The sequence below is a fragment of the Suricata suricatta genome, chromosome 1 (genome assembly GCF_006229205.1).
Source record: "Suricata suricatta isolate VVHF042 chromosome 1, meerkat_22Aug2017_6uvM2_HiC, whole genome shotgun sequence".
Classification (NCBI taxonomy): Eukaryota; Metazoa; Chordata; class Mammalia; order Carnivora; family Herpestidae; genus Suricata; species Suricata suricatta.
Window position 1 is genome coordinate 49713568 of NC_043700.1, and position 19715 is coordinate 49733282.

General features: G+C 41.4%; 1 long non-coding RNA gene across 1 annotated transcript in view; it reads right to left on the bottom strand.

The window, feature by feature from the left end:
* Nucleotides 1–19715, bottom strand: part of LOC115290858 — a 64246-nt gene that overhangs the window by 37403 nt on the left and 7128 nt on the right. The window lies entirely within an intron of this gene.

The following is a 19715-nucleotide window of genomic DNA, read 5'->3' on the forward strand; positions in this document are numbered from 1 at the left end:
GGCTCTGAGCTAGCTGTTAGCACAGAGCCTGACGCGGGGCTCGAACCCACGAACGTGAGATCTGATCTGAGCCGAAGCCAGAGGCTTAACCGACTGAGCCACCCAGGCACCCCTTGAGACTTGGTTTAAACGAAGACAGATGAATCACCTTGTAGCTTTGAGGCTACCTCTTAAACTAGTGACAAACCAAGGACAGTGATGTGAGAGCAGTGTGCCTGTGGGACAGGCAGTAAGGAATGCATCTTTTGTGGAGAATTTAAAAGTCAGTTTTTCAGATCACTTTCTACCAGAAATCCTGAATAACGTCAGTGACAAAATTCTCCACACAAAAAAACCTTCTGTTGTTCAAAGTTCTAAACAATTTCTTTAGGTATGATTGCATTTTAGTAATATATACATAAGTTCCATTTAGTACATTTTCTTTTCTAAAAAATTTGTTTAATGTTTATTTATTTTCAAGAGAGATGAAGCGTGAACAGGAGAGGAGCAGAGAGCGAGGGAGACTCCAAATCCTAAGCAGACTCCAGGCTCTGAGCTGTCAGCACAGAGCCCTACGTAGGGCTTGAACCCATGAATGGGGAGATCATGGACTGAATGGAAGTCAGATGCTAAACTGAGTGAGCCACCCAGGTGCTCCTTCTTTTTTTTCCCTCTAAAGTACAGGTGCCTCTTTTGGGGCAAACCTATTCTATGATGTCCTGCCCTTCACAACAAAATGAGAACTCTCTCCCAGGGCTCCTACCAGCTTCTCCAGGATCTATTGCATTACTGCACTACATTTTCCTATTTATCCATCAGCAACTGTATTCTGTCTGGAAATTAATGCAGGGAACTCCCAGTTGTGCAGAAGTTCCTGCCACGTGGACTCAGCTCCCTGCATTTTCCTTACTTTGTACATTTCTGTCAGTTCAGAAGCATGTCAAGGGTCTATAAAGTGACCTTCTCCAAACACTGCTTAAATAGTAGACCCAAGGGGTGCTTGGCCGGCTCAGTCAGTAGAGCATGGGACTCTTGATCTCCAGTTATGAATTCAAGCCCCGCATTGGGTGTAAAGACTACTTAAAAATCAAATAAAAAAAAAATAGTGTCTCCTGGGTGGCTCAGTTGGTTTGTAGCAGGCTTCTGGCACAGAGAGTCGTGACATCGAGGCTTTTCTTTCCAGGAAGCAACTTTATTCCAGCTGGCAATGCTCAGTTGGGTTCGTACCCAAAGAACTGAGCCCCGAACACCACATGACATGGTTTTTTTTATATATTTTTCACTTCTTTGTCTCCCATATATGGTAACACACAAACATGCAGTCTGGTTAAAGTGGTCCCATGTTACAAGGTCGTGAGGGATGTTGTCATATATGCGGATAGCAAAGTTACCTTGAGATGTTCTTTCTTTTTCTTTCTATCCTTAGGGAGGGGACTCTACCACAGGCTGAGCATCTGACTTTGACTGGTCATGATCTCACAGTTTGTGAGCTTGAGCCCCACATCAGAGCCTGCTTCGAATCCTCTTGTCACCCTCTCTCTCTGCCCCTGCCCTGCTCGCACTCTCTCAAAAATAAACATTAAAAAAAATTAAAAATGACAGATTCAAAATAAACCATGATAACACAGTGATTGTAGGGATGAAGAAACAGGCGTTGAGACATTTCACTTTTTATATTCTATAGGATACAAAATTGGAGTTTTTGTTTGAGTTAAAAATTTAAACAGTTCCAGCTATAGGGTAAATAAGTCATGGGAGGTAATGTACTTCATGATGACTGTAGTTAAAAATTCTGTGTTGCACATTCAAAAGTTGCCACAAAAGTAGATCTTAAAAGTTCTCATCACAAGAAAAAAATTGTAACTGTGTGAAGTGATAGATGTTAACTGAACTTACTGTGCCCATTTCCTAGTATATCAAATTATGTTGCATAACTAAAGCTAATACAATGTTATATGTCAGTTACATCTCAATAAAAAAGAATTTTTAACAGTAAAACAGAGACAGAAATGTGAGATCTAGTATTTTCTAATGGCAAGGGAAATTTCATTCATCCATGAAATGTTACTAAATTTAAACACTTTAAATTGAAATGTATTTGTCCTCGAAGTTGTGTGATTTGAAACTATAGACTGAATCCAAATTACTACTGAATATTACATGATCATTATTAAAAGTAATTTCATTGTATAGGGCAGTGGAGGCGGTATATTAATTATGCTAGGTTCGCTTTGGTCTCAGAATCCAAATAATTTGCTTTCCTTCCTTTCTAGAAGGTATCCAGCTGGTGACAACCCATTCAAGAAGAAAAGGAAGTCTTTCATATCAGTGAGCAACCCTGCTTCAGAGAAGCTGGGAGCGCATTGCTCTGCAAGGAGAAGCATCTTGGAGGGGCAGAGACTGAGAGGTGCAGAGACTATGATTGGCGGCTCCAGCCAGGCATGCGCCTTCCTTCCTGCCCCTCCAGCCTTCCCGGCAGAGATGGCGTTAAGTTTCCCAATCCTGCCCAACGCCAAGCTCATCCCACTCCCGCACCTTCCCTTCGTTTGAGGGACCCCTATTTGGGAAGATCTTAGAGTACCTGACAAATACCAGCAACCCTGGTCTGTGAGAGGAGGTCCCATCCGTGTGTCCCAGACGGAGGGGGCAGGCTCTGGGAGAGGGCCAGTCATTGAGAGACCTGCGGCGAGTGTGTTCTGGCCAGGAACGCACTCCTGATACACTCTTGATACATGTATCTTGTTAAATCTAGACACACTCTTCAAGGATGGTATAATTCACCCCCTCACGCCGCAACCCCCTCCTGGAACTTGTTCAGGTTTTACCCCTGGAAGGAAACTGACACAGTTTCTGTCTCTTCGCGTTTGCATTGTTGCAGTGTTTCTATCCCTCGGTGGGCTTTGAAACAAAGTTCCCACTCCCAACCTAGAGGATGTCTGGGAAAACCACCCTCCTCCTTATCTGCAGGGTGGGTTACCAGCAGCCCTAGTCAGCTTCACACCCCAGTGGTTTCTGAGCTAACAGCTATCTTAATAAATGGTAATGAGCTATTACCATTTATTAAGGATAGGACTGCATGTCAAATAGTTGTATCTACTTTATTTCTAATTCTTGCCATGACTTCAGTTTGTGGGTAGGGGGAATGAAGCCCACGAGTCAAGCAAAGTTTCTTCATATCAGCCAGCTAATGATATGACGATCAAGCCTTCAGGGAAAGCTCATGGGGTGCTAGGCACTGTTTCAGGGGTGGCTTAGAAATGAGCTCAGTATTCCTCCCCTAACCTTTTTCAAAAAAGTTTTAAAGTTTTTTTTTTTTCATTTAATTAAATTTTATTTTTCATCATGACATGTGTACTCTTCAATTCCCATCCCTTATCTCCACCATTCTCCTACCCACCTCCCCTTTGGCAAACATTAGCTTGTCCTCTATAGTTAAGAGTCCATTTCTTGGTTTGCCTCTCTCTCTATTCTTTACTTGGCTCATTTGTTTTGTTTCTTAAATTCCATACATAAGTGAGATCATAGGGTATTTGTCTTTCTCTGACTTAGTTCACTTACATTATACTTTTGTGCTCTGTTTTTATAAATGATTTTTAATTGTGGTAAAATATGCATAACATATGATTTGCCATCTTAGCCATTATTTTATTTATTTATTTGTTTAGTGCAAGTAAGGGGAGGGCAGAGAGAGACCGGGAGAAAGAGAATCCCAAGTAGTCTGCACTGTTGGCACAGAGCCCCACTCCGAAACCAAGAGTTAGACACTTAACCGATGGAGCCACCCAGGTGCCACTATCTTAACCATTTTTAAGTGTACACTTCCACGGCATCAGTTACATCCACACTGTTATGCAGCCATCACCACCATCCATCTCCAGAGCATTTTCAACTGGCAAGACTGGAACTCCGTCCGCATTAAACACTAACTCCACATTCTCCCCTCCCCTCCTCCTCTGCCAAATCTCATAAGGCTGATACAATTATCATCACCATCCCCATTTTACAGATACGGAAACTCAAGCCTGGTGAGATTCTGTAACTCTCCCCGAACATAGCCAGTGGGTGGCAGAGCTGTGATTCAAAGTCAGACAGTCTGGCTCTGGAGGTCAAGAGCTTAATTACTCTCTGGCCTCAGGGACATCTAACCAATCTAGTCAATACTATTCTTTTGTCTTTCTGCTATTGGCCCTCTACAGAAGATCAAGAAACAAGAGCCTAAAAAGTTGGAGCAAGTTGCAGGTAAGTCCCAGTAAAGACAGGAGGAGGATCTGTGTTCAGACACCTTGGATCCCAGGCTGATTGGGCTTGTGGCTTCCTGCACAACCATTCAGATGACAGCGGTGAGCCTCTCCCTTTTGAGTCCCACTCTTGGCTTCCATCCATATCCCAAGGCAGCTCTGGTCGTCTCCCCTCAGTCCTGTGTGCAGTCCCGGGCTCCAGTTTGCCTATGATGAGGGCTTTGGCCAGCAAGGGGCAAGCTGGACCCAAAATGAGATGTCTTGTCTTGATCCTTCCATAGCTCAGGGGGATGCTATCTGTACTGGGGCAGCCTGTGCTGATGACATCAGAATGTGACAGCCAAGAGTTAGGGTGGTCATATAATCTATCTTCCAAACGGGGACACTTTTGAGAGTGAAATGGAGGAGGGGGTTAGGAATAATTACACTGGAATAATGTTCTAGGGGTTTCCAGAGAAACAGAATTAATAGAATATTTATTTGTTTATTTATTATTAATTAATTATTGTAAGAAGTTGGCTTCCATGGTTATGGAGGTTGGAAAATCCCAAATCTGCAGTCAGCAGGCTGGAAATCCAAGATCAGATGGCGTAGTTCTAGTTTGAATCCAAAGGCCTGAGCTCCAGGAGAGCCAGTGCGAGGGCAGGAAAAGACCAAAAGAGCAAATTCTGCCTCAGTTGCCTTTTAGCTGGATTGAGGCCTTCAACTGATTGGATGGGGCCCACCCAGAGCAGAAAGAGCAATCTGCTATACCCAGTCTGCACACTCAATTCTTAATCTCATCCAGACATACACCTTTACAGACACACTCAAAATAATGTTTAACCAACTACTTTGGCTTCTTGTTGCCCAGTCAAATTGACACAGAAAATTAACCATCACACAACAACAGCATAAATCAGGACTGTCCCAGGAAAACTAAAATATATTGTCACCCCAAGTAGTGTTCTCTAATGGGGATATAACATTAAAATGCAGGGCCTTCTAGGAGCTATTTCATAAGGATTCAGCGGTTTTTGTTTGTTTTGCACAGAGGAATGAATTCTCATGAGTAAAGAAGAAAGAGACCAAAACATTTCAGTTTCACCCACTAGATTAGCCAATTTGGTTTTGACACTTCTATCAACCGGTTTCACATTTCTGTGTTTGGGAAATGTACGTATAGATATAAATACTTTAATTGGTAAATGGCTCCAGAATCCTGCCTGGTAAGCTAAAAGAACTGTTCGATAAAGGGAGCCTCTGTCTGTGGAGTGCACTGATGTCATTCTCTAGGTTGGAAACCAAGAGTCAGACACATAACTAACTGAACCATGCAGGTGCCCCATGAATTCTCTGTAAACTTAAAAATGCTATAATAATAAAGTCGGGGAGCCTGGGTGGCTCAATCAGTTAAGTGTCCAGCTTCACCTCAGGTCATGATCTCACGGTTCGTGGGTTCAAGCCCCACATCAGGCTCTGGGCTGACAGCTAGCTCAGAGCCTGGAGCTTGCTTCGGATTCTGTATCTCCCTCTCTCTCTGACCCTCCCCTGCTCACACAGTCTCTCTTTGCCTCTGAAAAATAAATAAAAAACATTTAAAAAATTTAACAAAAAGTCTTTTAATTAAAACCGAAGAGTATAGTTAATTTATTAAGATAAAAGCAAAGGTATAAGAAAACAAGAAATGTCCATTATCTTGGCTGCATTATTAAATAGCTTCATATATTTATATATATATATTGTTATATATATTCATATATATAACAATAGTGCTCGAAGGTAATATTACAAACATTAAGAATTTGCATAAAGCCGGGAATCCAAAAGGGGAATCCAAGTGTGTACAAATGTTAGTAGTCTTTTCCGAAAGCCAGAGCACGCCCTAGGGTCGGGCCAATCTCTAGGGGCTCTACAGCTGGCCCAGAAAGTGAATCACAAGTCACCTGGGAGAGAAAGTGCAAGCTCTCAGCTGGGACCTCACAGTCCTCTGAAGAATCACCCAGGGGCTTATCATTTCCTCATTGTGGCGAAGCTCACCAGGAGGTACGGGCTTGTCCTGGGCAGCGCCCTACCCTGCAAAGTCCCATGGCTAATCCAGTACAGGTGCTGTATCCTCACGGTGGGGACCCCTCCCCGCAGGCCCTGATGGCTGATCACCTCTTACTTCCCAGGGCTCCTCCACAACTTGCCTGGAATGGATTTGTGCTCAGATAATGTTTAAATGCTGATGCTATTTAACTGTTTGAGACTCTAATCTTATAAACATAATAAATCTTATCAGGCATGTTACTAGGTAATGTTCATAATAGATCAGTTTTTACTATCTTCATTGTCATAAAGATACATGTATTTGTTTTCTTAATTTTTTAAACATTTTATTTTATTTATTTATTTTTAATGATTTTCTTTTCATTTTTAAATTTTATTTAAATCCAAGTTAGTCCACAGATAGTGCAATAATGGTTTCGGGAGTAGAACCCAGTGACTCATCACTTACATACAACACCCAGTGTTCATCCCAACAAGTGCCCTCCTTAATGTCCATAACCCGTTTTCCCGTCTCCCCCACCCAACACCCCTCCAGAAACCCTCAATTTGTCCTCTTAATTTAAGTCTTTTATGGTTTGCCTCCCTCTTTTTTGTAATCTTTTTTCCCTTCCCTTCCCCTATGTTCATCTGTTTTATTTCTCAAACTCCACATATGAGTGAAATCATATGATATTTATCTTCCTCTGACTTATTTCACCTAGCACAATACACTCTAGTTCCATCCACGTTGTTGCAAATGGCAAGATTTATTCTTTTTGTTGAGTAATATTCCATTGTGTGTGTGTGTATATATATATATATATATATATATATATATATATATATACACCACATCTTCTTTACTCATTCATCAGTCAGTGGACATTTGGGCTCTTTCCATACTTTGGCTATTGTCAATAATGCTGCTATAAACATCAGGGTGCATGTGCCCCTTCAAATCAGCATTTTTGAAGATACATGTGTTTATATGGACAAGAAGACATAGGCCAAAACAAGATGAGCATGTACCTTATTTTCTCTTTATTTATAAGTTTGAAATTCTTCCTTTGAAAAATTTCCAGATACATAAAGATTACTCCCTAATTACCTCAGTTGATAACTTAAAGGTCTCAAGCTAATTAAGAATCAGGATATTTGAAGAAAATTTAGTCACTGTTTTTATTAAAAATTTGTAAAAGAAATATAACAGTTAAAAACTGACCCAGGCAGTAAAGGTGGAGTGATTCTAGAGGCTCACATAATTTGCAGTGTCTTACATGCAGCCGTTAGTTGTTGCAACTCTCACTCATTCTGAGAGAGAACAAGAGACAGAGTGCAAGCCAGGGAGGGGCAGAGAGAGAGACAGAGACACAGAATCCGAAGCAGGCTCTGGGCTCTGAGGTGTCAGCACAGAGCCTGATGTGGAGCTCGAACCCACAAACCATGAGTTCATGACGTAAGCCGAAGTCAGACACTTAACTGACTGAGCCACCCAGGTGCCCCTACATTTACAGTCTTAAATATTTTGTGTAAGTAATGGTAATGTCTGATATGTATAAGGAATTTAGAATATTCTATTTAGTTAAGCATGTGGTAAGATACCCAAAGTCTTGCATAAACTAAAATGTTCTATTTAAACTACATTGCACATTCTCATAAAATCATAGAGAAGCTACATAACTTTTAAACCAAAATTCATAATTAGGATTATTAAATGAACTTGGAACATGGATTTTTATATCATTTTCATATATTTATTTTTATTGAGTAATATTGGTGCTCTTAAAATTTTACTTAAAATGTTAACACAGAATGGTTTTTGTAGAATCATTATCTGATTATTAATTGTTGACTTGATGCTGATTGCCATTTCTTTATTCCTTGTAACTTCTCAATAGAAATTTCTTTGTTATCAAACTAAAGCTGCATCTTTTCTTTTTCTGATCCAAAGTTTTTCGAGAAAGAAATGGTTAACTGGTGGAAAGCAGGTATACTTTTTTTTACATTTCTGTAATGATTTACTTAATACACTGTTTTAGTTTTTAAAGTTTTATACTAATTAGGTAATACATACCTTTTAAAAGATCATCTTAACCATTTTAAGTGTACAGCTAGAGATATTAAATGTATTCAGATTGCTTTGAAAATATATACCTTTTAATCAATGTTAATAACTAAATTAACTTTTTAAGTCTTTTATTTGGAAATCTCCTTTCCCAGCAAGGAAACTACTGGATGCTTCTAGAAAGACTGATTTCTTTAAACTATTTAAAATACAAGTACAGGTGGTTACAGTCCATAATTTGTAGCTTGATTCTCCCAGGCAGATTACACATTTTATTTCTCTCAGTCAGAAAGTTTTCCCTAAAGGGCCAGCACATTTAAAGCATTAGATCTTTGGCATTATTTCTTAAACTTTTTTGCACTTTGGGGAGTCTTTGCGATGCTTTATCTTATTCGTTTATGTTCTTTATAACTTCTAGCAACCATCAAAACCGGAACTGTATTGATTTGAAAGATTTTCCTGCTGCATTTACTGACTCTCCGAAGAGACAGGCTATCCTGGTGATTCTGTGTGCATTTCTGTCCATTCTGGGAGCTGTGTTAAGGATGTAATTAGCCCACACATTTAGTACGGCCTGGATTGGCTAGGAGTGTAGGTTTTCATTGCTTTTTTCCTTTTGTTTTTGTGTTCTCTATTTCATTAATATCTGTTCTAATATTTATTATTTCCTTCCTTCTGCTTGCCTTCAGTTTAGTTTCTCATATCTCCAGTGTCTCAGGATGGAAGTTTAGGTAATTGGTGAGAGAGCTTTTCTTTTTTTCATATAGACATTTACAGCTCATAAATTTCCCTCCAGACACTTCCTTAACTGCATAAGTTTTGGTATGTTGTATTTCATTCTCATTTATCTCAAAATATTTATTTAATTTCCATTACTACTTATACTTTGATCTATTGGTTATTTAGTATTGTATTGTTTAGTTTTCACCTATTTGGAAGGTTTCCAAATTACTCTGTTATTGACTTCTAATTTAATTCCACTGTGGCCAGAGAACATACGTGTATTATTTCAATCATTATAAATTTATGAAGGTTTGTTTTATGGGCTAACATATAGTCCACCCTGGAGAATATTCCACGTGCACTGGAGAAGAATATACACTTTGCTGTTGTTGAGAGGAGTGTTCTACAGCAGATTCTGTTTTTAAAGTCATTATGTAAAATTTCAAATGCATACAAAAGTAGAGACAGCTTATGATGAACTCCCCATGTACTCACCACTCAGCTTCAATGATCTCATGGCCAATTTCAGGAGTTTTGACCGGTAATACCTATCACTGCAACAACTTGGATTATCTGGTCTGTGATGGCCTCCCAGGTGAGAAGGTCAAGAAGTACAAAGATCTTTTGGCATGCTGCCAAAATGTCCCCCGCTCAGGAGTCGAGCAGCAAGCTCTGAGTAGCAGGTCATCTGCTGGATCTCCAAAAATGTTAAGACAAAGGGACAACAGAATTAAGTCTTGTCGAAATTTTATGGTATGCAATTTTATGGTAGACAATCAAATAACAGATTCCCTGAGGGTCTTGGAGGAAAGATTTTTAATGCAGAACTGTTGTTTACATTAGGTAGTTTGCTAAAGTAATTGCTTGTAAATATTATCTTGTCTAAATATCAGTTAAGATTTTATGTCCATATCTTAGCATGTCTTTGTAGAGTGTTGAGCAGATAGTCCGTAATTTTTGTCTGGTTCTATAAATCACGGCAGGTCTCACGGCGGGTCTGGCAGAATGCTTTCTTAATTGCTCCAAGGCCATACTTCTAACACCCCATTTTTTTCAATCAATACATTACAAGATTTTGCTTTGTTTTGTAACATCTTCAGTCTTTTGTGAATGCTTCTACTGTTTCTTCTTTCCCCTGACTGTTTGTTGCTCAAGTGACTGTTTCCTCGTGTGTCATAAATTATAAAATTTACCATGGTGAGATTGTGTTCCATGGAGCCTTTCTGGAATAGTAGTTCTTTGACTTGGGTTTAAGGTGTAATCCTCAAGTGAATATTTACATTTGTTTTCACAGGCACCTGATATATTAGCAATCCAGAATGTCTTTAAACTAAATTTTCAGCTTGGTGCTTCCAGGATCCTCAAACAATATACATTCTGGTCCTAAACCTGTGTGAGGGTAAGATGCAAATTCTTAAACCTATTTGTCTCCCTTTCATTTAAAGGAAAGGGCAAGAGAGACAGGTTTCCTTAATATCTCAAGAGAGAAAGTATTTTTCCCCTGGATTACCAAATAAGGTGTGGCTTTCAGGGTCCCAGCCTTATAAACAAAAATCTCTAAGTAGGTAGACTTCTCACCTGTGTGGGTACTAGACTTTGTCTCCTTTTCCCCTCAACCAAACTATTTATGTATTATTTTTTTAAAGTTTTTATTTACTTTGAAAGAGAGAGCGAGCGCATATACAAGCAGAGAGAGAGAATTCCAAGCAAGCTCCGCACTGTCAGTGTGGAGACCCATGTGGAGCTCAAACTCAAGAACCGTGAGATCATGACCTGAGCTAAAGTCAGACACTCAACAGACTGAGCCACCCAGGTGCCCCAAACAGTAAATTCTTTTGGTTGCCTTGAGCTTTTGTGTTTTAAGGGGGCTAAGGGTCATCCTAGGGATGTGGTCTTGAGCTGTTAGAAATCAAGTTAGTGTGTATTCAAGGGTTCAGAGTGCGGGGTGAGGGGAAGAGGGGGTTGGATGAAACTATTTGTGCGGAGTTTTTATAGGCCAAGATTGAGGCCTGGTCAGGAAGGCCCAGATGACCTGACTTGAGTCTGACCAAGCTGCTAGGGACATAATAGTTTGTCGGCTTTTTAAATATTTTTAAATATTTGTTGTTTTAGGGGCACCTGGGTGGCTCAGTCATTAAGCATCTGACTCTGGCTCAGGTCATGATCTCAGGGTTCATGATTTCCAGTCCCACATTGGGTGAGCCTGAGCCCCACTTTGGAGAAGCCCTCCTTCTCTCTCTCTCTGTTCTTCTTCCTTTGCCCCTCCTGGAATTCTCTCTTTCTCTCTCTCTCTCTCCCTCTCTGCCCCTCCCTCACTTGCACCCTCTCTCTCTAAATAAATATTTATTGTTTTAAAAATAGACAATTATAGGTGTCTTGTGCTAAAAGGCTGAGAATGGTTTCTTTATACTTAGAGCTTTATTTCAGCTAGAACTGAGTGAGAGAGAGCAAGCAGGAAGGGGCAGAGAGACAGAATCCCAAGCAGGCTCCACACTTACAGCATGGAACCCAATGTGGGCTCGAACTCTTAAATCGTGAAATCATGACCAGAACAGAAACCAAGAGCGAGGTGCTTAACCAACTGAGCCACCAGGCTCCCCTAGTACTGTTTTTGTGATCAGTCTGAGGTAGGGCTACATTTCACGTCTGTAGACTCAAACAGCATACAAGGAAAGGTGCAATGGGAAATTGGCACTGAGTCAGTGTATGTTAGGAACTTTGATGAGTTCACCTTTAGGGACAAAATGATACACAAAAGCAAACATCAAGTAATAAACAGATTGCCTTCAACCTTTGGTGACTATCTGCTACCACCCTAGTCCTGATTCCTTTTGATACAAAAGGTTAGAATGACCTTTATTCTTTTCTGTAGTGCTTTGTTCATTGCCTCTCCTCTGTTCTCATACACTAGCTTTTTCCTGATGAGCTGTCCTGTTGAGAAAAACTTCTATTTGCTCTTCATGGTTTTATATGTGACTCCTCCAGGAAGGTGGGATCTGAATAAGATGGGTAGTTAGGATCATGGATAGATTTGAAAACTTTGGACTGATTTTGGGTCCACATAAAGGTAATCTGAGGGTACTGATAAGAGAGTAAGAATTGAATATTCAAGTCCATCTAAATATAGAAACTTAGAACGCAGGATGAATCCCACTGTAATTAACTTTAGAGAACCATCCTAATTCTTTTATTTATCAAGTATGTATAAATAAGCCATTGACCAGAACTTAAAGGTGGTTTTGCTTTAGAGTGATTTAACTTACTATGCACAACCTTTTTAGAAATGAGAGAACACTAAGTGAAGACTATCTTCTGTTTAAAGGTTAAAATATCCAACTTGGGATTCCTTCCTACACTTTGATTGGAATAGAAGAGTTTACTCTCTCTCCTTTTTGAGGACACTATTTTATTACAAACTGGATATTGGAATTAAGTTATATCTATGTTATAGAAGGTCTAATATTCTATTTTTACTTTTTTCCCCCTACAGTAAGGCTAGATATCCCTTTTCTTATCTTCTCTCAACTCATATGTTTCCCCTATTTACGTATCTCTACCTCACTAGTCTTCTATGAGGAGCATTTGTCATTGTGTTTCCATAGTGCTAACTTACAGACATTCCAATAACTACATGCTCCTGATCGTCTCTACAGTCACTATTCAACAGTTCTTCCCCTTCACTCCAGGTCCTGTTTTTGCACTTGGCTGAGCATCACAGAATCATAACAACCTCAGAGATGTTATCTAATAAAAAGATGGTCCCTCCCCAAACAACTTTACTGAGTTATTGATGACATATAGCCTATGACTTGATGAAAGTATATATTGTGAAACGATGACCACAGTAAGGTTAGTTAACACATCCTGCATATGCCTTTTTAAGGCTGTCTTTGAGACCTAGCCTAATGCTTTTGCTATATGATCTTTTTCACTTAAATTGTGCAGAACAATGAGGCCTCTAAGTGTAAGTAGCTGCTCCTGTCTCAAGAAGCAGCCCAGAGGGCTGTTTGGCAATCACCTATGTCTTCTCAGGTGTTCCAAGAATTTGGTGAGGAGCTGACTTATCCCTGTCTCCCAATAACTCGCTCAAATTCAGGAGCTGGGCTTCTCACCTGTATTTGGGAAAGAGGCTGAGAATGGCATCATGTTGGGACACTTTAATGGCCGCCTTAGACATCTGAAACACTGACAGGCTGTGGCGGGTAGGATTCCTTTGGCAGGTATTATAGTTCAATCTGATGCCAAGCAAGAATCACAGGTCTTAAAACCAGACAGTCTTGGGTACAGACCCCAATTCCTCTGCCAGCTGTGTGGTTTGCAACAAGTCATTTTAAAAATGGACTGTTCCCTCATCTGAAAAATGGGGATAATACAAACCACCTCGTAGTTTTGGCTTGCGGATTAAAAAATAATTACATCGTACGATGGCTCCCACATATCTAATCCCTGGAACCTGTGAATGTTACCTTAAATGGCAAAAGAGACTTGACAGATGTGATTATTGGAGGCAGCCATTGAGAGGATGTGACCCACCAGCTGGCCCCAGCCCCTCACCCCTCCCATGTGCTTGGAATGTACATTCTGCCACCATTTCCACAACGGTGTTTTCAAGAATGCAGCCCTGAGAGAGCAATGTGTTTTTGAGACCATCTGGATAGTATATGTGATTGAACCCAGTTAAGGCCTCTGTTTAAACTTTTAAGTTTCTGGTAGGCAAGTATGGAGATCCACTGGTCTTGCAGCTGCCTGATGCAAGTCCTGTGTGAATTTCCCTTGTTTATTGTACCTTCATCTACCAATCTGGAATGGTCTGCCTCTTTCTTTGGTCTCTCCTTGCCCTCCATGTATGGGGACCAATTGCAAACCAACAGTAATTAAGTCAAAGATCTTAAGATGGGATTATTATCCAACAGGCACCTGGGTGGCCCATTAGGTTAAGCGTCTGACTCTTGGTTTTGGCTCAGGTCATGATCTTACAGTTTTGTGAGTTTGAGCCCTCCATCAGGAAATTTCTCTCTCTTTCTTTCTGCCCCTCCCCCACTCACGCTACCTCTGTCTCTCTCAGAATAAATTTTAAAAAAAGATTGGGAGATTATCCTGGATGATTTTCATGGGCCCTAAATTAAATCATAAGTATCCTTATAGGAGGGAGGCAGAGGGAGAGTTGACTACAGAGGAAGAAGGTGATGTGGCTACTGAAGCAAGGGCTTTGAAGGTGGAGGCGGGAGCTCCAAGCCAGGGATGCAGCTGTAGAAGGTTAAAAAGGCGAGGAGCCTCTGAAAGAGTATGGCTCTGCCCACAAGCACCTTGATGTTACCTTAGTGAAAATGATTCAGACTTCCGACTTCCAGAACTGTAAGAGAATAAAAGTGTGTTGTTTTAAGCCACTAAGTTTGTGGTAATGTGTTACAGCATCCATAGGAAGCATATACAGCATATAAGGGCCTGGAACATAGTAAATGCTCAATAACTATTGTTGCCTCACCTCCCCGTCACATACATATGCTAGCCACCGTTAGCTGAGCACTCACTCAAGGTGACAGCGCCTGCAGCTTCAGTCACCTGGGGGCTAGGGGAACAAGCTTAGGCTCCCAGAGGTTCTGATTCCATGGGTTTGGGGAGGAGCCTGGGAATCTGCATGTTTCCCCGTGCCCACTCCCCCTGAAATTCTGATATAAATGTCCTGCACAAAGTTTAAGAAACATTGCCCACACCTAAAAATGATCTGTAGTCTCTGCCAACAAGGGGGTGACAATAAGCAGGAGGAGGCTGTCATCAAAGGCAGTGCAAAAGCCAGCTGTAGAAATCAGTCTCCATGCCCGTAGGGGCATCTTCCAGTATTCCAGACTGCCTTTCTAGGGTCCCTGTACAGGACACCTGGGAATGAGATGGACTGTCAAAATGCCCTTTCCTGGAGTCTATAAAAAAGGTCACAGCAAAGGCCTTGGCAATCCTCCTAGGAACAGATGGAATCTACATTTCTTACCATCACAAACAGTTCAAATTTATAGGGACGGTCCTAGGACTCAGAGAAGGTGCCCAGCATAACTGTAAACGCAATGCCCTGTTTCCAATTTTATCAATACTTGAGACATAGCCGGCTGTGTGTTAAGCCTGTGCTGGCTGCTTTATGAATTTTAAATAATGACATAATTTCATTTAATCCTCTCCATAGCATGTGAGGTTAGTAATTTTCATTTTATAGGTAGGAAAACTGAAGCTCAGAGAGGTTCAGGACATTGCCTGACGGCACACAGTTGATAAGTGCTGAGGCAGGGCTCCACATTCTTCCCCTGAGTTGACCAGGCTGTGGAAGAATTCTAGATAGCCACAGGGTACAATTTGACCCACACAGCGAGCAGGCGGCATCTCTCTGCCTGGGGCCATTGCTGTCCCCGGGGAATGCCTTCTGATACAGTAGTATGGACCTAGGGGTCCAGCCTGCTTAGTCCACAGTATTCCCCAGGTTCCTTCATTGATCTTCTCCCGTGGTGGCCGGGCATGGAAGCCCATGTCAGGATAATGGCTACTGTCTGGGTGGGGAAGCTATGAGGACAAACTGATGAGCTGTGGCTCAAACACGAGACAGAGATGAGTCATGTCACATGGAGAACCATGATGGAAGAGTACGGGACACTGGAGTCCTCTGGGTTGTTCTTGTCAATTATTTCTTAATCTTTGGTGTTATATAGTTTACATTTTTGTCTTTAAATAAAAGGATGACCATCTGTATTAATTTGCTAAGGCCACCATAACAAAATACCAGACCGGGGGCCTTAAACAGCAGAGGTTTATTTTCTCACAGTTCTGGAGGCTAGAAGTCCAAGATCAAGGTGTTGGCAGGGTTGATTTTCCCTGCAGCCTCTCTCTTTGGCTTGCAGGTGGCTGTCTTTTCCTATGTCCTCACATGGTCTTCCCTCTGAGAGTGTCTGTGTCCCACTGTCCTCGTCTTATAAAGACATTAGTCATATTGCATTAGAGCCCACTCCAATGACCTCATTTAACTCTAATTACCTCTTAACAGACCTTATCTCCAAATGCACATTCTGAGGGACTGGGGGTTAGAACTTCAACATATGAATTTGGGGAGGACACAATTCAGCTCATAGCTGCCCATTCAAGCTTTTCTCCCATTTCCTCAGAAGAGAAAATAGTGGTTAAAGCACAGATCATCAGAGCTTGGCTTTATTAGTCCTCCCCCATCATTTTCTCCTGCACGGGAACCTGCTAGCTTCTCTTATGTGTGCCTTAACTTCCCCTTTTCCCGCGTGACTAAAACAATGAGAAGATACGGCTTCGGTTGAACGTATCCTCATTCCAACAACACACTCAGCTATAATAGAAACCTAAACCTCATCCTCACCTTATATTTCCATGGCACCTTACAGTTTGCAGCTTTATTTCATAAACATTACTTGATGCTTAGAATACCTGGGGTCTGTAGGAATTGCTATCCTGATTTTGCAGGTAAGATAAAAGTGACCATCCCATGCCTATGTGACTAGTAGCATGTGCTAATATGACCTGTTGAGGCCTCCCTGGTAGCTTAATGTTAGCTAAAGGACATCAGGATTCCCTCTAACACTAAACACACATATGGGAAAAAATGTTATTTTACTCCAAACAGAGTCAATTTTCCTACCAATGGCCAGGATGGGTAATAACACTGTCTTTTTTTTCTTTTCTTTCTTCCTTCCTTCTTTCCTTTCTCTCTCTCTCTTTCTTTCTCTCTCCCCTTCCCCCCCTCCCTCTCTCCCTCTCAGAATGAACTCTCTTCAGTTCTTTTGAAAACAAGGCAAATAACTATCTTTGGTGATGGTGGTGGGGGGTGCCCACAAGGATATTATTGGTCTAAAATAAATCCTTTTCAATTAGTAGTGCATCAGAACTTCCCTCACTTTGCTTCCCCAACTTTACCTTCTGGCCTTTTGGAACTGATGACAGACATGGTTATGCCTTTTTTTTTTTTAATTGTTCCTTTATTTCATTAACATTTGCTGAGGGTCTTCTAGGCACCTGACACAGTGAGGAGCTCTGAGAGGGGAGGAAGCCCTGAGATAAATAGGCTATGGACCTGTCAGTTTAAAAAAGCATATGGTCTAGTGAGAAACTAATATGACTGGGAATATTACAAAGGAGAGAAAGAAGGGAATGAGTAGAGGAATGTCAAGTGTGAGCCACATAGATATGTGGCCATATTCAGTTTTCAGATTTAAAATTTGATGGCACAAAGGATGAGGCCCATTTAAAAAATATGTTTCCTTGGTAATGATAACAAAAAGTCTCCCCTTGGTCAGACTCCAGGCAGGTCGTCTGGGCCTTCCTGACCAGGCCTCAGCCTTGGCCTATAATAAAAACTATGACTCCGCACAAGTAGTTTCATCCAACCCCCTCTTCCCCTCACCCCGCACTCTGAACCCTTGAATACACACTAACTTGATTTCTAACAGCTCAAGACCACATCCCTAGGATGACCCTTAGCCCCCTTAAAACACAAAAGCTCAAGGCAACCAAAAGAATTTACTGTTTGGGGCACCTGGGTGGCTCAGTCTGTTGAGTGTCTGACTTTAGCTCAGGTCATGATCTCACGGTTCAGAGGTCTGAGTCCCACATCGGGGACTCTGAGCTGTCAGCACAGAGCCTGGAGCCTGCTTCGAATTCTGTGTCTCCTTCTCTCTCTGCCCCTCCTCAGCTCACGCTCTCTCTGTCTCTCAAAAATAAATAAACATTGAAAACAATTTTTTAAAAGAATTTACTGTTTGTTCTAGCCAACACCTGATGATAGGCCCCCATCAGCCTCTATAGAGCATTTGCTAAAAGGGGCTTACAATTGTGAATCCTTCCTCTGTTCCTTTGGATGGATATGCATCTCCTACAACTCAGGAGTGAATTTCTCACAGACCTAAAAGCCACTCCTTCGAAATACAATCCTCAGGAAAGATGGGGTCCCTGTCTTCTGGTCTGTGGGAGGATAGAATCTTAACTTTGATAACTGTCCCCTAATAGACACAGCTGTCCCCTAATAGCATTCACACTGACTAAGCATTAGTAACTTTTCACTTCCTTGACTCTGTGCAAGCCCCCTCCCTATTCTCCCATTCTCCCTTGGAAATGTCCAGTCACCTCTGAACAAAGTGAACTTGAGCTCCATTCACTCTGGACCCTCCCGAGCTACTGCAATAGTGTATTACTGATTACAATCTGTCCTGACCACTTTAACTTGTGTCTGGCTCTTTTCATCTTTGACACTGATAATGACAGAATGTCCTCTTAAGTCTTAGGATAAGAAATATTCTCAAGTTGAAAGCTGTGGAAAATAGATTTTCATTGTTCCTTAGAAACAAAACCCTGAGGGACACACATATGCACGCATTTACGTGCGTGCACGTGCACACACACACACACACACACACACACACACTCTCTCTCTCTCTCTCTCTCTCTTTCTCTGAAATCAAGGAGAAAAAGTGAATGTAAATCAAGGGACCAGAGACTTTTCACTAAGAAGAAACTGATTAAAAATGCAGCAGAAAACCAGCAGAGGAAGGAACTACCACATCTTTCCTGGGTCTAGTCACCTACGCCTCCATGCCTCTGAGGATGAGCAGATGGAGGAAGTGGAGAGCAGAGGCCAGATGAAGAGACACGTCCAGGGCCATTAGCTGGTATGTGTAGATGAACTGGCTTTTCACTTTCTTCCTGTTCCCCATCTATTCTATCTCAAAAAATAAAAACGAAACTAGATTTAATAAGTGACGAGGAAGGAAGCATTGGCAGTAGAAAGAGCACTGATCAGAAAGTTACAAGAAGGAGCGTCTGAGTCTTGTTTTCAACTCAGGTCATGAGCTCAGGTTCATTTTCTCTGTCCCTTCCCCACTTGCTCTTGCTCGCTCTCTCTCTCTCTCTCTCTCAAAATAAATAAACATACAAAAAAGAAAGTTCCAAGGAAATGGATTTCCTTCCCAGTCTGCCACTCACCAGCTGTTTGATTTTAGGCACGTTGTCTTGCATCTTGGTTTCCTCCCATAAAATAAGAGGGTTGGATTAGACTATTCTATTTCATTCACATGTATTTATCAGATATTTATTATGTTCCAGTCACTGTGCTCAACTCTGGGGCTACAAAGACTAGTGGAACCCAGTCCCTGCCTTCATACAGGTGAAGGAGTGAACACTAGAGTGTCATGGAAGCTACTGGCCAGCGCACGGGCCTGGGCAGGAAAGGAAGTGAGATAAAGAAGGCTAGCAGGGACTCAGAGTCTACTTGAGCAGGGCAGGTTTAGTGTAAAAGGTTGGGAAAAGGAAACCATGGTCAGAGGGTGAAATTTCAGGATTTGCAAATTTCAGATGTAGAGAACTTCTGGCTGGCGTAAGTTTACATTGTGTGGACTTTAAATTTTGAATGTATGATTTAGCAACTCATATTTGAACTCCTACCAGTAACCCCTCACAATGAAACAATGACATTCACATCAGGAGTCATTACTGCCCAGTCGTTCTGTGGTCTTTGATGATCTTTTGGAATCCAAACTTTCTCAGAAGGGTCTTCAATTACACTTCTCTGTCAGGACTGTATTAAAATTGAATTGCCAATCCAGACCACTCCAGACTAGACACAATGCTAAGCCACAGCTCCAAGTCTTCTATTACATTTCACTGCCAGAACTTTCATTAATGACCATATTATAGCATGTCTTCTT